The sequence below is a fragment of the Spermophilus citellus genome (assembly GCF_964194105.1).
Source record: "Spermophilus citellus genome assembly, chromosome: 2".
Classification (NCBI taxonomy): Eukaryota; Metazoa; Chordata; class Mammalia; order Rodentia; family Sciuridae; genus Spermophilus; species Spermophilus citellus.
Genome location: NC_138183.1, coordinates 7,035,558 through 7,050,119, shown reverse-complemented (window position 1 = coordinate 7,050,119; position 14,562 = coordinate 7,035,558). Strand labels below are relative to the sequence as shown.

The following is a 14,562-nucleotide window of genomic DNA, read 5'->3' as shown; positions in this document are numbered from 1 at the left end:
GGCCCTGCGTTCTTCCTCAGCACCACATGTAAACAAATAAGATAAAGGTATTGTGTTCACCTACAACTAAAAGAAAGGATTCCTACAAATCTAACAAAAGGCCCACGTTTCAATAGAAAAGCAAAAGTAGTCAAAAGATAGAATTGGAGGTGGTTGTGGTGTTGTACATCTGTAATCCCAGCATCTCAGAAGGCTAAGGCAGGAGGACTGCAAGATCAAGGCCGGCCTCAGCAACTTTGTGAGACCCTGTCTCAAAGTGAAAAATAAAAAGGACCTAGGTTAGAGGTAAGCATCCCTAATTCCTAGTGTGTGTGTGTGTGTGTGTGTGTGTGTGTGTGTGTGTATAATTTCCCTATATATATTTATGGGAAATTAACACACAACAAAGAGAACTTTGCAGCTGGGCACATAACTCAGGGGTAGAACACTTGCCTAGTATGTGTTCCAGGCCCAGACCCACCAAAAACTTGCTTGAGGTTACTCATAATTAATTAAGTGTAAAATAAAATGAAACTATTGTTTTGCCTCAGATAAGTGAAGAATGAGTTTGAAACCCACCCAATTGGTGTTATAAGGCACCGGAAAGCTATAATACATGATTTGAAAACATGGGTTCAAGGAGCTGGGAATATAGCTCAGTTGGTAGAGTGTTGCCTCCCGTGCAGAAGGCCCTGGGTTCAATCCCCAGCACCACAAAAAAGAAAAAAAAAATCGGGTTCAAGTGCTCATTGGTATCAGTTTTGGAAGGCAAAGTAATAACACACATTACTCTTTAACGCAATGCAGTGCCTCCTCTCCTGGAAATGGATCTTACAGGAATATTCTACCTACACACACAGACACACACCTGGACCATCAGATGATCCCAGTGTCCCTGAGTATGGCTCAGTATCACCGTACAGTTGTCCCCATTGCGCACTATCATGCAGCTGCAAAAAGGAGCGTGCTGCTCTTGGCATTCTGCTATCTGGAAAAGGCAGGCTGGTTTCACACTGACCACGTTTCTTGGCCTGGCCACCTTTCTGCCTTTGTGGGCCTGTTCCCTCCTTGGACGATCCCTTTCTGTGGGCTGTCACTGGGTTTCGTCACCAGGTGGCAGGAGGTGAGACAAGCCATGCTTTGCTGCCTGTCCATGAAGTGGCCAGCACTCGTGGTGACCCATCAGCAACTGACTCTGCAGGAGGGGACTTGGTGGGTGACTGATCGACCTGCACTGAGCCATCATTTCCTTTCTGATCAGGGATGAGAACTTGCTGCAAAGTTGGTGTTTCTTGGTTACTCATAGTTAATATGACATGGCTGCTGACATGGCAACCGTGACCTTGAGGGACTGGGTTGTTTAAGTAAACCCTGGTCCCCAAAGCTCATCTGCATAAGACTTATACAAAGTGAGGAGGACTGCTCAATTGTGTTTTTAGGTTTGTGCACAAGGATATCTCATCAGACACCACCAGGCTGGGTGCAGTGGCGCCTGCCTGTAATCCCAGCTATTTGGGAGGCTGAGGCTGGAGGATCACAAGTTCGAGGCCAGCCTGGGAAACTTGGTGAGACCCTGTCTCATAATTAAATAAGAAGGCTGGGGATGTGGCTCGGTGGAAGGGCACCCCTGGGTTCAATCCCCAGTACCACAGAAAAAATAATAATAAAAGAGGGATTCCAAGCTGCCTGATGCTGGGGTGGAAGAAAGAATGAGAGCCCACACAGACTGGGGGATCTGGGTCCTGTCGGTATAATTGCTTTGCGGCAATAGTGGCACAACTCTGTAAATTTACTAAAAATCATGGAATTGTATGCTTAAAACAAGAGGACTTTATGGTATATAAAATGTAACTTAATGAAGCTGCTAATTACAAGTGAGGGGGCTCTGAATCACAGACCTTGGAGAGAAGGCATTTATGTGCTGTGTGACTTCTGGCCAATTACTACACCTTTCTGAGAATCAATTCTGAAGTGAGAATAATGACAGCACCTGCCTCACAGGGCTAGAGTGAGACATGATGAGTTGACACACAAAAAGCACTTATCATGCTTCCTGGCCAACAGTCTGTGTCCCACAAACGTCATGACTGTTATGGGTATTAGTCAAAAGTAAATCAGTGGGAGAAGTTCTGCAAAGGAGGCGGCCAGGGGCTCGAGGCCCAGTCACACAGGGCAGTGGGCCAGAGTTGTCCCGGGTGACCTTCAGGACGCCTTCCAACACAGCTTCCCAGGCCTCTGTCGGCCAGGGGCCAGCGCCCTCCCCCGCGGGACACACCTCCGTCAGCCTGGGCAGCTAACGCACCAGCCTGGACAGAGGCATGTGGGTGACTCCAGGGTATCTGGAATGTTCAGTGCCCACGAACTGGGTGGTGACACGTACACCCTGCCCCCACAGGGCCTGATGTCCAGGTGAGGTCAGCGCGATGACACAGGGTAAAGTGCAGGCCATCCCAGCCCAGCCTGTGAAGCGGCCTCAGGCAGACCCGCAGCCTCCACAGCCTCCTTTTCTGAATGTACAGATCCTCAGCTTTGGGACCCACCTGGCCCTCCTGGGCTCAAGTCCTGCCCCCTGCCTGGCTGCCCTGTAGTCCCCTGCCCCCAGCAGGGCCTGCACAGCTCCACCTCTTCTCTGAGGCCTCTGTGTCCACCCAGGCCCTCCTCTGAATTCAGGGAGCACCTGGTACCTGCCTGAGCCCTGAGCTATGTGCCCTGGTCCTCACTGAGGCCAAGCACAAAGGACGTCTTCTTTCATTACTGAATGTCTAGAGATCAGCAAAAGGGCCTGGGGCCACCATCCCCTCTGGCCTGTCCATTGTGTAATATGCCAGCAACTGTGTGTGACAAGATCTTGTGACCAGTCGGGATCAGATGCTCATCATCTAGGTCACCTGCAGTGAAAGACACCCACCAGCCTGGGACACCCATCAATGCCTGTACTAACCACCCCTAAAGAGGTTTCTGGAAAGACAGACTTTGGGCAAGGGTCCTTCATCCTCTGGCTGAGCCGGCTTTTTTCCTCCCTTGGTACCAGGGATTGAACCCAGGGGCGCTTAACCACTGAGCCACATCCCAGACCTTTTTTATGTTTTAATCTAGAGACAGGGTCTCCCTGAGTTGCTTAGGGCCTTGCTGAGTGGCTGAGGCTGGCTTTGAACTCACGCTCCTCCTGCCTCAGCCTCTGGAGCCACTGGGATCACAGGCGGGAGCCACTATGCCCAGCTGAGCCTGCTTTCTGAGTAAAGTTTACCTTCCCTGCTAACACGCCTTTTCTCTACTTAATTGTCCCATAACAAGGTGAGCAGCGGGACTGGGTGCAGCTATAGCGCCCCAACCTATAGAGAAGGTTTTATTGTCCCTGTTTTGTTCTGGAGCAGAACAAAAAAAACCTCACTCAGCCCAGAGCACCGAGCTGGGCCCATGCTGCTCTTCATTTCTTTCTAAAGTCCAAACTCTCACCCCAGACCCCTCTCTAAGGAGGTGAACGCCGCCACCACTATTAGCTCCCCTTCTTACAGGAGACCACCAGCCCCTCAGGGTCAGGGGCCATCCCTTGTCCAGCTTCCACTTTTCAGGACAGACAAGTGACCATGGTTTCCCAGGCTGGCTCCCACCACCTACATCGAGGAGGACAAGTAGGACCTTGGTTCTGGACTCCTCTACAGGGCAACTTGGTGTTTGGGCGAGGCGGCTTTTCATAGGCAGCTATCTGGGGCACTGAAGGATGCCAGGTGACTCCCAGTCGCTGAGACAACGCAGTGCCTCTATAGAAGGGGGGAAGGACAGGTCTATTCCAGGACTGAAGCTTTAGTGTGGGGAAAAATGGCCCAGCTCACTATGAACTAGCCCTGGGATGATAATGCAGTAACCAGGCGAGGGATTACAGTTCTGTGGTAGAGAGCCTACCTCGCACGCGCAATCCCTAGCACTAAATGAGGGAAAGAAAAATAAAATAAAATAAAAAGCTGAGCTGGGTTCGGTGGTGCACACCTGCAATCCCAGTAACTCAGGAGGCTGAGGCAGGAGGATTACAAGTTTGAAGCCAGCCTCAGCAACTTAGGGAGGCCCTGAGCAACTTAGTGGGACTTTGTCTTAAAATAGTGGGGTGTAACTCAGTGGTAAAATGCCTCTGGGTTCAATCCCCAGTACCAAAACAAAACAAAACAACAAAAAACTAAACTTATAACCTTTCTAAAAACATTTGTTTAATGACACAAGAAAGTCTCTTATGAGATAGTGAATCCAGATTTTTTCTTGTTTTCTTTTTTTGGATCAATAAGAGTTCCCAAAGACAAATGTTTGGTAAAAACCTGTTGAGTCAATTGTTCACCCCTTAGGAAAGGACAGCCTGGGGGGATCTGAGCAGTACAGTGACAGGCCCAGTTCCCTTGACTTGGGAAATGGAGGACAGAGAAACAGATTCTGAGGCTCAGACTGCAGGTTCCTAGCCCACAAGGGACTGGCGGGGACTCCAGTGAGACAAACAGCAGGCCTCCCACCCTTTATTCCCTTTGATCCAAAGTCAATATCTCACTCCCAAGGGCAGGTTCATACATGAAAAACCCCACAGGAGACGGAGCCTGGTGGGAACCTTTGAGAAGGGCCCATCCGTTTTCTAGGGGGAGAAACTGAGGCTCAGAGCAGGGAAAGGACTTACCCAGAATCCCAGAAAAGCACAGGAGGTCCCCAGCTGGAAGTTCAAAGCTCCCAGCTCTGCAGGAATGAGGCAGAGGATGTGCCCTTGGAGATTTTTCAGGGAGCTGGCAGTGCCCTCCAGGAGTGGAATGTGGCCCCAGGTCTATTAGGACAGGTATGGCAGGGACCTCCTGTCCTGCTACAGCTGGAGTAATTTAGCCTGGTGGCTGCAGAAGCAGGGTCAAGCCTGCTCCTGGCCATCTAGGTGTCCTGGCACACGTGCCATCTGAGAACCCGGGCAGCTGGAGACAGTCAGGACAGAGGAGCCTCCAATCCTGAGACTGACACCTTGATTTGCGTCAGCAAGGACGGCTGCTCTGGGGACTGCCAAAGATGGGGGTGGGGGAAGCAGGGTGAAGAACTTCCTTAGTGCCTTTAGCTGTCCTGTGCTCCTCTGTTGCCCCACCTGGATTAGAAAGTCAGGAGCCAGCCCCTGGGAGGTTTGGGAGATTGAGCGGGAGTCGTTGAGGGTGGGAAATCACTGTGCTGCGGAAAAAGATGAGCCACGCAGGAGCTAGATGGCATCCTCTGACCTGCCTCCTGCCAGTTTCTGGCAGCCCCTTGGTAACCCTGAGGCAGGACAGGGGATGAGCCCTGTGAGCTCCTGTGTCTCCAGCCTCCTCGGTACCCCTTCCAGACATTCCAAACACTTTCTGTTGCAAATTAAGTCACCTCCATTGGGAGCCTTCTCTGACTTTAGCTAGGGTAGCTAGGTGCAGCCCCCTCCTCTGTGAACCCAAGGACCTCTACGCACCATGAGCTGCCAGGTTGCCCTTGTAGACTCACAGGATAGAAGCTGAGCATGCACCCTGCTCTCACCTGACCTTCAGCCTCTGGCAGCTTGACAGGTGCACAGTAGGTTCCAACACTTCAGTGCTGATGATCCCAGGGTACTGAGAGACACACTGAGGGGCCCACAGTCTCTCTTGAGGAAGAGGACAGTGACCTGCTCTGGGAGTTCCCTTTAGGCAACCTTCTTTTTCTTTCTTTCTTCTTCTTCTTCTTTTTTTTTTTCATTTTCCCCAGTACTGGGGGTTGAACCCAGGGGTGCTCTACCATTAAGCTATGGCCCCAGCCCTTTTTTTTTTTTTCATTTTTATTTTAAGATCCATGTCTTGCTAAGTTACGCAGGCTGGCCTTGAACTTGCAATCCCCTGCTTCAGCTGTCCCAGTTGCTGGGATTACAGGCCTGTTCTCCATCTGCTTCCCTTGTTCTGGCAATAAGAAGCTACTGGATGCCCGTCCTGAGCCAGCCCCACATGATGACAGCCAAGTGGCTTCCCAGTAGGGAGCAGGACCAGAGGGATCACAGACTGGCACTACTGTGAAACCTTCCTGTGCTCCAACCCAGCCTCTCTGCTTCCTGGCTGAGGTTGCTAGATTCCCTTCCCTCCCTGGGGCCCTTTCCTCCGGGATTAAAAGGGGAAAACAAGACCTCCCAGCAGGAGAGCTGAAACAAGGCCTTGGCTCCACAGGGGACCTCAGCACTTCATTTTGGATAATCAATTTGTGCAAAAGGTAGTAAGTGCTTCCCCCTTGCAGAGGTACCCAGGACCCTGTTCTGTGTGAGGCAACCAGTTAACAACTTGGACATCTCACAACCACATGCACACAAGGTGGAATGCAACCAGGGCTCCTGGGTGAGAAACTAGACAACAACTTGTACATCTCATCAGACAACTGATGCACACACCTCGCAGACACTCACAATCACATCCACAGATCACCTAGAACACAAATCACAGTCCTGCTCAATGATGTTCTTCCTGTTCCTTCTGTGGACAGCAGGCTGTGCTCTGCACCACCGAGTCACTCCACAATGTGGTGAACAGTAGTTTTCAGGCTGTGCTTAAACCTTTGTTACTACACTTTGTAAAGCAGTAGTTTGCCAGGAGCTACTCCATTCTGAATTTAAGGGCTCAGGTGGAATGACTCCACAACTTGTTTCTACAAGCAAACAAGTACCATCTGTCTGGCACCACCATAGGCACAAATTGATAAATAACTTATACATGCCAACATATCCATCTGAATCAAAGAGTACCTGGACATGTGGATATCCCAAATCATAACAGGAACATCAAACATAGGAGCGCATCAACCTTACCAGATGCAAACCCCTCATTTCAGACCAGTAAAAGAAGGAGCTCCCCGGGACTGGACATGGCAGCACCCTGACCCTGTCACCTGGTCACTTGTTACAAGCCTTGCCCAGAAAAACTATTACAGAAACAATCATCAAAAACTCCATCAGCAGGGCTGGGGATGTGGCTCAAGCGGTAGCACGCTGTCCTGGCATGCCTGTGGCCCGGGTTGGATCCTCAGCACCACGTACCAACAAAAAACTCCATCAGCAGTGTGCAGTTTCTCTTGCGCTTAATGACCATTCATATCCCACTCTAAGCTGGCATCTCAAGCTGACACTGTGAAACTGCCTCCTTTTGGACCTTGGTCTAGAATAAGTTGCTGTGCCTTGACAGCTCTGCACTCTGAACCAACAACAATGAATTCATATCTGCTCTCTGCCTTTGCTCTCAGTTCAGCCTCCTGAACCCCTGTGGTGGCCTTAACACTTTCTTGGCCTTTCTGTTACACACATACCCACACTCACATATACACACACGTATGTGTATATATACAATTTGTGTAAAGTGCGATATGTAACTTGAGTGTTCAGATATTAGAAATTAAGATTGGAATAAAAGAACCCATGATTACTCAGCTTATAACTACCAGGTCACCTACAAGTATCCCATAAACTGCCACTGATGAAAGTGGTGTAGCCTGTGAATTTATTGTTATTCAATGAATTCTGACATTGTGGAAAGATGCACACGGTGTTTCAACCATGTTAATGGCACCGCACGCTCCCAACGCTTTCATTTGTCATCCAAGGTATTTTGGAAGTAGCCCCATGTCAGTGCACATCAAACACTTCTCATCGGGATGGCTGCACAGCTTCCCAACGTGCAGATTGTTGTTAACTGCTTGCTAACCCTACTTCGGCCCGGGAACTGTGAGGACCCAGAAGGATCCAAGGAGTGGGGACTTGGCATCCCAGGACTCGGTTCCCGCCCAGCTTTGCTTTGCTGACACTAGGGGCCCAAGTTCTCCGCTGCTCCGATCACGGAGGGGATCGTGATGAAAGAGGTGGCCCCAAAGCAGAGGTGCAGGCAGCACATGAAGTTAACCAGGGACGGTTCACACACAGAAGCATCTCACACACATCCAGCGCTCGTAAACAAGAAGCTCAAACACTTAACAAGTCTTCCTGGGCTCGACAACCGACCTCGGAGCGGCCACGCTCGAATAAAGGACTCACCTCTGCTCAGGTCGCTTTGCTTCTTGACCCCAAGCTTAACACCAACGTCCCTGCTGCCCCTGCTCCTTTAAGGGGACCCAGCGCCGGTTAGGCTACTTCCGCCCCGAAGAAAGATGGCTGGGGGTGGGGTGACCCCGAGGAGGGGCGTGAGGGACGGCGGAGCCCGGGGGCGGGTGAGGACCGTGGTGACGTCACTTCTGGGGCGGGGAGGTGAGCGGTGAAGTGGGGAATGAAGAAGTGCCGGCGGCCGGGGGGCGCGGCAGCCGACAGCGAGGCTGGACGGCCGGGGCGAGAGCTGCCTGATGGGGCCAGGGACGCGAGCTGTCACCTTGGACGCCCACTCACTCGTGCCACGGCGCGCGAGCCCCCTGCCAGCACCCGAGCCCGCTGCGCGCTGTTACCCAGAGTTTCCGCCGGCTCCCCAGGTCCCCGTGTCATCCCCGTCCCCGGATGGCCTCTGCGCACACGCTCCCCTTCCCGCAGCTGTCCTGGGCTGGGTTCCGCGGCGCGTCCTCTCCCCTCGGACGCTCGCTGCTCCTGGTCATGCGGGGACAGTGCCCTGACCTGGGGGCAGGATCCCTGGCTGGGCTCTTGGTACCGGTGTGGGCTGGGGTTCCCGGGAGACCCCGGCCCCTGTCCTGCCCGGTGCATCCAGCGGGTCGGAAGAGCCACGTCTAGTGAGGCCCGGCCTGGCCAGGGTCTAGGTGGGCAGAGACGCAGCGCTGTTGGTCCTGGGAGAGGGAGCACGGCTTGGGGTCGTGGGTTCTTGGTGAGTCTGCTATGGTGTTGGCCGGCCCTTGCCCTTGGTTCCCGGCAGGAGTGAACCAAGACCCAGCTGGTCCTGGGTTGAGGCACTTATTGCCTTTTTTGGGAAGGAGTCATGGGTTTGGGGGTTGTGTGATAATCTCTTCCTGAAGGGGACTGGGCTGTCAGCACAGGGTGGGTCTGGTGAGCCATGCTTCTCCTGGCACTTCTTCCCCTGCGTTCTGGTTCCACCTCTGCCATGGGCAAGTGACTCTCCTTCCCACCGTCAGCCATGTCCCTATGCTTGCTGAGTGTGGGACTGCACAGAGGGGCCTGGATGGCCTCTGAGTCTTGGTGGCTCTAGGTGCTTTACTGGCTGGCTTGGGTCACCTCTGTGCCCTTGCTGGGTTGCTTCCTGTCTCCCTGTGACTGTGTCTCACACTGAATAGTACCTTTAACCCCTAAAATTAAACTTCACAGTGTTAGATCTTGCTTGGGTGGGGTCTGATGCCCACTTTGCCTCTGTTCTCACAACATAGTACCTGGAACAAGTAGGTGTGACAAATGCTTGTGACTCAAGTGAATGAACTGCTCAGAGTCTCCAGGAGCCCGTCATAGACCAGCCACTGGTACACCTCATCCGCGATGCAGAGCACATCATGCTGCTGGCACAGCCTGGCCACCAGCTCCAGCTTCGCCTTGGAGAACACCTGCAGGGACCCAGGGGTGGCACAGATCTGCAGCCGGTACCGTGCCCAAATGCAAAGTCCTGCTCAGACAGAGGGCTTGTGGCCATGCTGGCTGCTGGGGACTTTCCTGCACCATCCCATCAAACCTCTGCTGCACCGACCCTGTGAGATGGTCCCTCAGGTTCCTATTTACAGTTGAGGAAATGCTGAGAGGCAAGTCACTGTCCCCACCAACCCACCCTTCACCTCCCTGAGATTCTTGCCCCTTTCTTTCCCTGGGACTCTGGCACCTCCATCCTCAGGTCATGGCGGGCAACCCTCCCACTCCACAGATGAAGAAACTGAGGCCCCAAGGAAGCTCATCAGGAAGAGCCGGGACTTGAATGCAGGTGGAGGGTCCCTGAACAGAGCTGTCCCAGGTACCTTTCCCAGGGGGTTGTTGGGTGTGTTGAGGACCAGGGCTTTGGTCCGGGATGTGAACTTGCTGGCCAGTTCTGTGGGGTCCAGCCGCCAGTTGCTGCTGGAATCCAGCTCCCCATCCTGGGTGGGGCTCTGCAAGAGGAGGTGGGAAGGGTGGCTATAGTTACCCCCTGACATTTAAGTCCCCTCCTTGGGCATCTGCCCCCTCCACCTCCTCCCTGGGGCTCTGGAGGCCACTACACCTCCCAGCCCACAGGACATGGTCTCCTTCACTTGTGTCCTTTCTGTCCCATCTCCCTGGGCCCAGTCCCACCCAGTCTGTGGGTCCCTGGGCCCACCACACCCCACATGGCATCCTTACCGGCTTCAGGGACACAAACACAGGGCGACTCCCAGCCATCAATGTCATGGGCTCATAACAGTCAAAAAAAGGTTCACTGTGCTCAGCACTGCTCTGACCCCTCACCACACCCAGCCCGAGTCATGTCACCCACCTCATCTCCTTCATCTACCAGGGCCTGGAAGGCTGTGAACAGGGCCCCGTAGGCACCCACGGTCACCAGCACGTTCTCAAGTGGGTCCAACTCCTGTCCCAGCAGCTTCCCAAAGAAACTCGCCAGGATCTTTGTCAGGGGTGGGTAACCCTGTAGGACAGCAGGGACACTTCCCAGAGAAGGGAAATGAGCTGGCTGCAGTCACAAACAGATGAGGCAGAGGGGTAGGGCTTTATGTTGTGTCTTTTGAAGCCCCATGTAGCAGAAGAAGATCAGATAATATGTTTGTATGCTGAGGAGTTGTGTAAAACACTCAGTTTGAGGGACTGAAACCTGGTCTAGAACCCAAGAAACCAGTTATCCATGTGCAAGTACTCAAAAGGACAGTGTCCTATATAACAGGTGACACCATGAGCAAAGTTAGACAAGAAAAAAATCATTGCAACCTATGAAAAAGAGGTATAGATATTTAATAACTATAGCTGGGCACCATGGCACATTCTTGTAATCTCAGCATCTTGGGAAGCTGAGGCAGGAGGATCGCATGTTCCAAACCAGCCTCAGCAAAAGCAAGACGATAAGCAAATCAGTGAGACCCTGTCTCTAAATACAGAATAGGGCTGGTAATATGGCTCAGTGGCCAAATGCCCCTGAGTTCAATCCCTAGTACCCCCAAACCAAAAGAACTCTTTCCAACTATAATGTAATAGTAAGAAATGTAGAAAGAGGGTCTGGGGCTGTAGCTCAGTGGCAGAGCACTTGCCTAGCATGTGTGAGGCACTGGGTTTGATCCTCAGCACCACATTAAAAAAAAAAATAATAGATGCTGTCCATCTACAAAAAAAAAAAAATTGAAATTAAAAAAAAAAGAAATGTGGAAAGAGAAACAATTTTTTAAAAAATGATTAAAGTAGAACATGGATAATTTCTAAATGAATAGATATGCCTATATGAGGGATTAGCAATCATTTTTTCTTTTTATTTTTTTTTTTAGGAAAACACCAACAAGCTCTTAAAGCCAGGTATTGTAGAGTGTGCCTATAATTTCAGCAATTTAGGAGACTGAGGAATGAGTTTTGAAAATTTGATTCCAGGTCAGACTCAGAAACTTGGGGACATACTGTCTCAAAACAAGGGGAATTTGGGAATGTAGCTCACCAGTAGCAGACTTCTGGATTCAATCCCTTTTCTTGAAAACAAACAAAAACAACTCTTACAAGGCAGCAACATGAAGACACACACCAAAATGAAAAATGAGGAAAGGAAGGAAAAAAATACAGATGCACAGGAAAAGAATTGGGGCTGGGGATATAACAGCGGTGGAGCACTTCCCAAGCATGTGCGAGACTGGATTCAGTCCCCAGCCCTGGAGGAAAGAAAGAAGAAGAAAATCAACATTAAAATATTGCTGTAATATTGCAAGAATACAAAATTAGCACTTTGTAAGATTTGTAATGTCAGTAGTTTGCAAGAGGGAGATAAAGGATCCTGTCCTTGGCCCAAGAAATGAATTTTCCAGGTAGCGCTGAGACTTGCTGATTAGCTGGTTATAAATGGTTCCCTCACGGGACAGCAAGTTCATTATGTCGATATACCACACTGTTAATGTTTATAGTCTTTGATTCACTAGTTTCACTTCTAGGAATTAATCTTAGAGAAAGGCACATGTATGAACAGACTTCCGTACAGGGATATCACCATGGCTTGGGTTACCACAGGGTGCTATCTGAAGCATCCAAGAGTGGAACGGGTGAAGTCAGTTCCAGCGCCTCTAGCCAATGCAGGAGTATCTCTGCAGCCATTAGAGAGTGAGGCCGTACTGACATGGAAAGGTGTCCATGATATACTGCTGAGTGAAATCGACAAGTGGCAGAACATGTACAGTATAAGTCCATTTATGGGCTCTGGATGCCATCACACCAGACGGAAAAGTTCCCTCTAGTAAGGCTGAGACACCCAAGTTTAAGAACCACTGTTGGAATCCAAAGTTGGCACATAGTTACTATGTGGCCCTTCACAGAAAAGGCTTGGGTTTAGGGTCTAATACATTCAGCAGCATGGCTTAGGGGTCACATCCTCTAGGCAGCCTTCCCCTTGTCCCACTCTCCCAACCCAGATTTTATGCCCTCCTACCTGCTCCCATGTCCCACTTCCTCCACAGCATCTGCTTCCTGGTCTGCCTGCCCCACCAGGCCATGAGACACAGGGCCTGGGACAGAAGAGACCAGTAAACTCTGAGCTGTGACTGGAATGAATTCCCTACTCTCTGCCCTACCTCGTGAACCTGCCACCTTCTTTGAGTCAGGAGATAGCCCCTGGCCTTGCTCAGCTTGCCAGATTCTTCCCTCTGGGCTTTTGAGGTTGTGACCATATTAGGTCTTCCAGCATGTTTCCTGGCATATAGCTCCAAAATCCTTGGACTCCCCAGAGGGATAAGACTGCCTTTTCTATGCTAATGGGATGACTGGTACTTGGGACCCATAGATGGGCTAGAGGGGTCTGTTTTCCAGGGGATCAAATCATGATCTAGAGTTGGAACTTTTGGTCCACCCTTGCATCTACAGGGAGGGAAGAGGAACTAAAGATTGAGTTGATGGCTCAGTGGTAGAGCGCTCGCCTAGTGCGTGTGAGGCCCTGGGTTCGATTCTCAGCACTACATAAAAATAAATGAGTAAAATAAAGGTATTTTGTCCAACTACAAAAAAAAAAAAAAAAAGATTGAGGTGATAAATAGCCATTTTCCTTATTGAAGCTTCCAGAAGAATCATCTGCAGTACTTCTTGGGGTGCAGGGTTGGGGTCCCCCGTGGATCTAGCGTCACAGGAGTGTTCTGCCCTGTGTGTATCAGAAGAGAAACTGAATTGTTTTATCCTGTCTGTATTCTTACAGAGCTGGACTTTACCTTTTCTGCAGGGGGCCATGTGGCTTCCCAGCTCATCTTATAAGAGGACAAGGGGGGCAGCCTGAAGTTCTAGGTCTGGAAGCTCAGGGCAGAGGACAGCTGGGTGAGGTGAGGCCTTGGCCTGGCTGTCTCTTCTCAACATGGAGTACTGAAGAAGGGTGTGCAGAGTTTTTCTTCTTTTTGGTACCAGGGATTGAACTCAGGGGCACTCGACCATTAAGCCACATCCCCCAGCCCTATTTTGTATTTATTTAGAGACAGGGACTCATTGAGTTGCTTAGTGCCTGAGCAACTGAGGCTGGCTTTGAACTCACAATCCTCTTGCCTCAGCCTCCCAAGCTGCTGGAATTACAGGAATGTGCCACCACACCGGCTGAAATTTTTGTGAAACACAAAATTCTGGGCATTAGGGTAGTCTGAAAGAAAAAGTAGTCCTGCTCTTTGTAAATATAAAAGCCAACACTACATGTATATGAAGTATAGAGGTATCTGTCCTGTCCAGTGTGGAGGGAGGAAGCGAGGATGACTAAATCTTCCTTATACATCCTGCCTTGTGTCCTTGTATCAATACTAACAATGAACACAATTCTTTCCTATTTGAAACAAGACAAAAAAAAATATATCAACTTCTGTACACAGGTCTGGGACAGTACTGCCTGCGTCTTACTTTCTTACCTGACTCTCTTTGCACCAAGTCCCTCACCCTCCCTGGGGGACTGGTTCCAGCCCTTGGTCTAGATATAAAATTGCAGAAGTAATAGATTTTTGGGGGGAGGTACTGGGAATTGAACCCAGGGGTGCTTTACCACTGAGCCACATCCCTAGCTGCTTTAATTTTTTTGAGACAGGGTGTCGCTAAGTTGCTCAGGCTGCACTGGAACTTTCGATCCTCCTACTTTAGCCCTCTGAGCTGCTGGGATTATAGGCTGTGGCACTGCAACTGGCAAGAATAGCTTTTGCATAGAACCTGCACACATCATCCCATGTTATCTATTTACCTATCTATCTTTATTTATTTATATTCACCAGGGATTGAACCCAGGGGAGCTTTACCACTGAGCTGCATCCCAACCCTACTTTATATTTGATTTAGAGACAGGGTATTAGGGCTGAGTTGCTTAGCCCTCACTAAGCTGCTGAGATTGGCTTTGAACTCACAATCCTGTTGCCTCAGCATCCTGAGCCGCTGGGATTACAGGAATGTGTCACCATGCCTGGCTCATCCTGTATATTTTAAATCATTTCTAGATGATGGCCACCAGTCGTTTGGCCATAGAGAGTTGGGGACAGAGCAAGTGAGGGTCAGCATCACAATCTTCC

The 14,562-nt window shown here is 50.5% G+C and overlaps 1 protein-coding gene and 2 long non-coding RNA genes across 10 annotated transcripts in view; 1 reads left to right on the top strand and 2 right to left on the bottom strand.

The window, feature by feature from the left end:
- The window catches only part of LOC308633120 (kynurenine--oxoglutarate transaminase 1), a 31,951-nt gene extending 23,845 nt beyond the window's left edge, over nucleotides 1–8,106 (bottom strand). The window contains exon 1 of one of the 5 annotated variants that reach the window (XM_081265657.1): nucleotides 7,994–8,106. The gene's annotated coding sequence lies outside the window, so the exon portion shown is untranslated. The remainder of the gene's footprint in view (nucleotides 1–7,993) is intronic. The other 4 variants (XM_081265655.1, XM_081265656.1, XM_081265654.1 and 1 more) reach the window with 4 other exon arrangements.
- A 4-nt stretch (nucleotides 8,107–8,110) lies between these two features.
- LOC308633236 lies at nucleotides 8,111–13,581 on the top strand. Of its 4 annotated transcripts, none has more exons than XR_014018723.1 (4): nucleotides 8,111–8,203; nucleotides 9,277–9,483; nucleotides 9,729–9,845; nucleotides 11,335–13,580. It is a non-coding gene; the product is annotated as an uncharacterized lncRNA (long non-coding RNA). The 4 variants fall into 4 exon arrangements; XR_014018724.1 differs by lacking the exon at nucleotides 8,111–8,203 and adding an exon at nucleotides 8,357–8,418; XR_014018725.1 differs by lacking the exon at nucleotides 8,111–8,203 and adding an exon at nucleotides 8,362–8,762 and having other exon boundaries at nucleotides 11,335–12,042.
- LOC308633248 lies at nucleotides 9,840–11,321 on the bottom strand. The gene is made up of 3 exons (XR_014018726.1): nucleotides 10,341–11,321; nucleotides 10,208–10,295; nucleotides 9,840–9,978 (listed from the first exon to the last, which is right to left on the bottom strand). It is a non-coding gene; the product is annotated as an uncharacterized lncRNA (long non-coding RNA).
- Nucleotides 13,582–14,562: the final 981 nt, after the last annotated feature.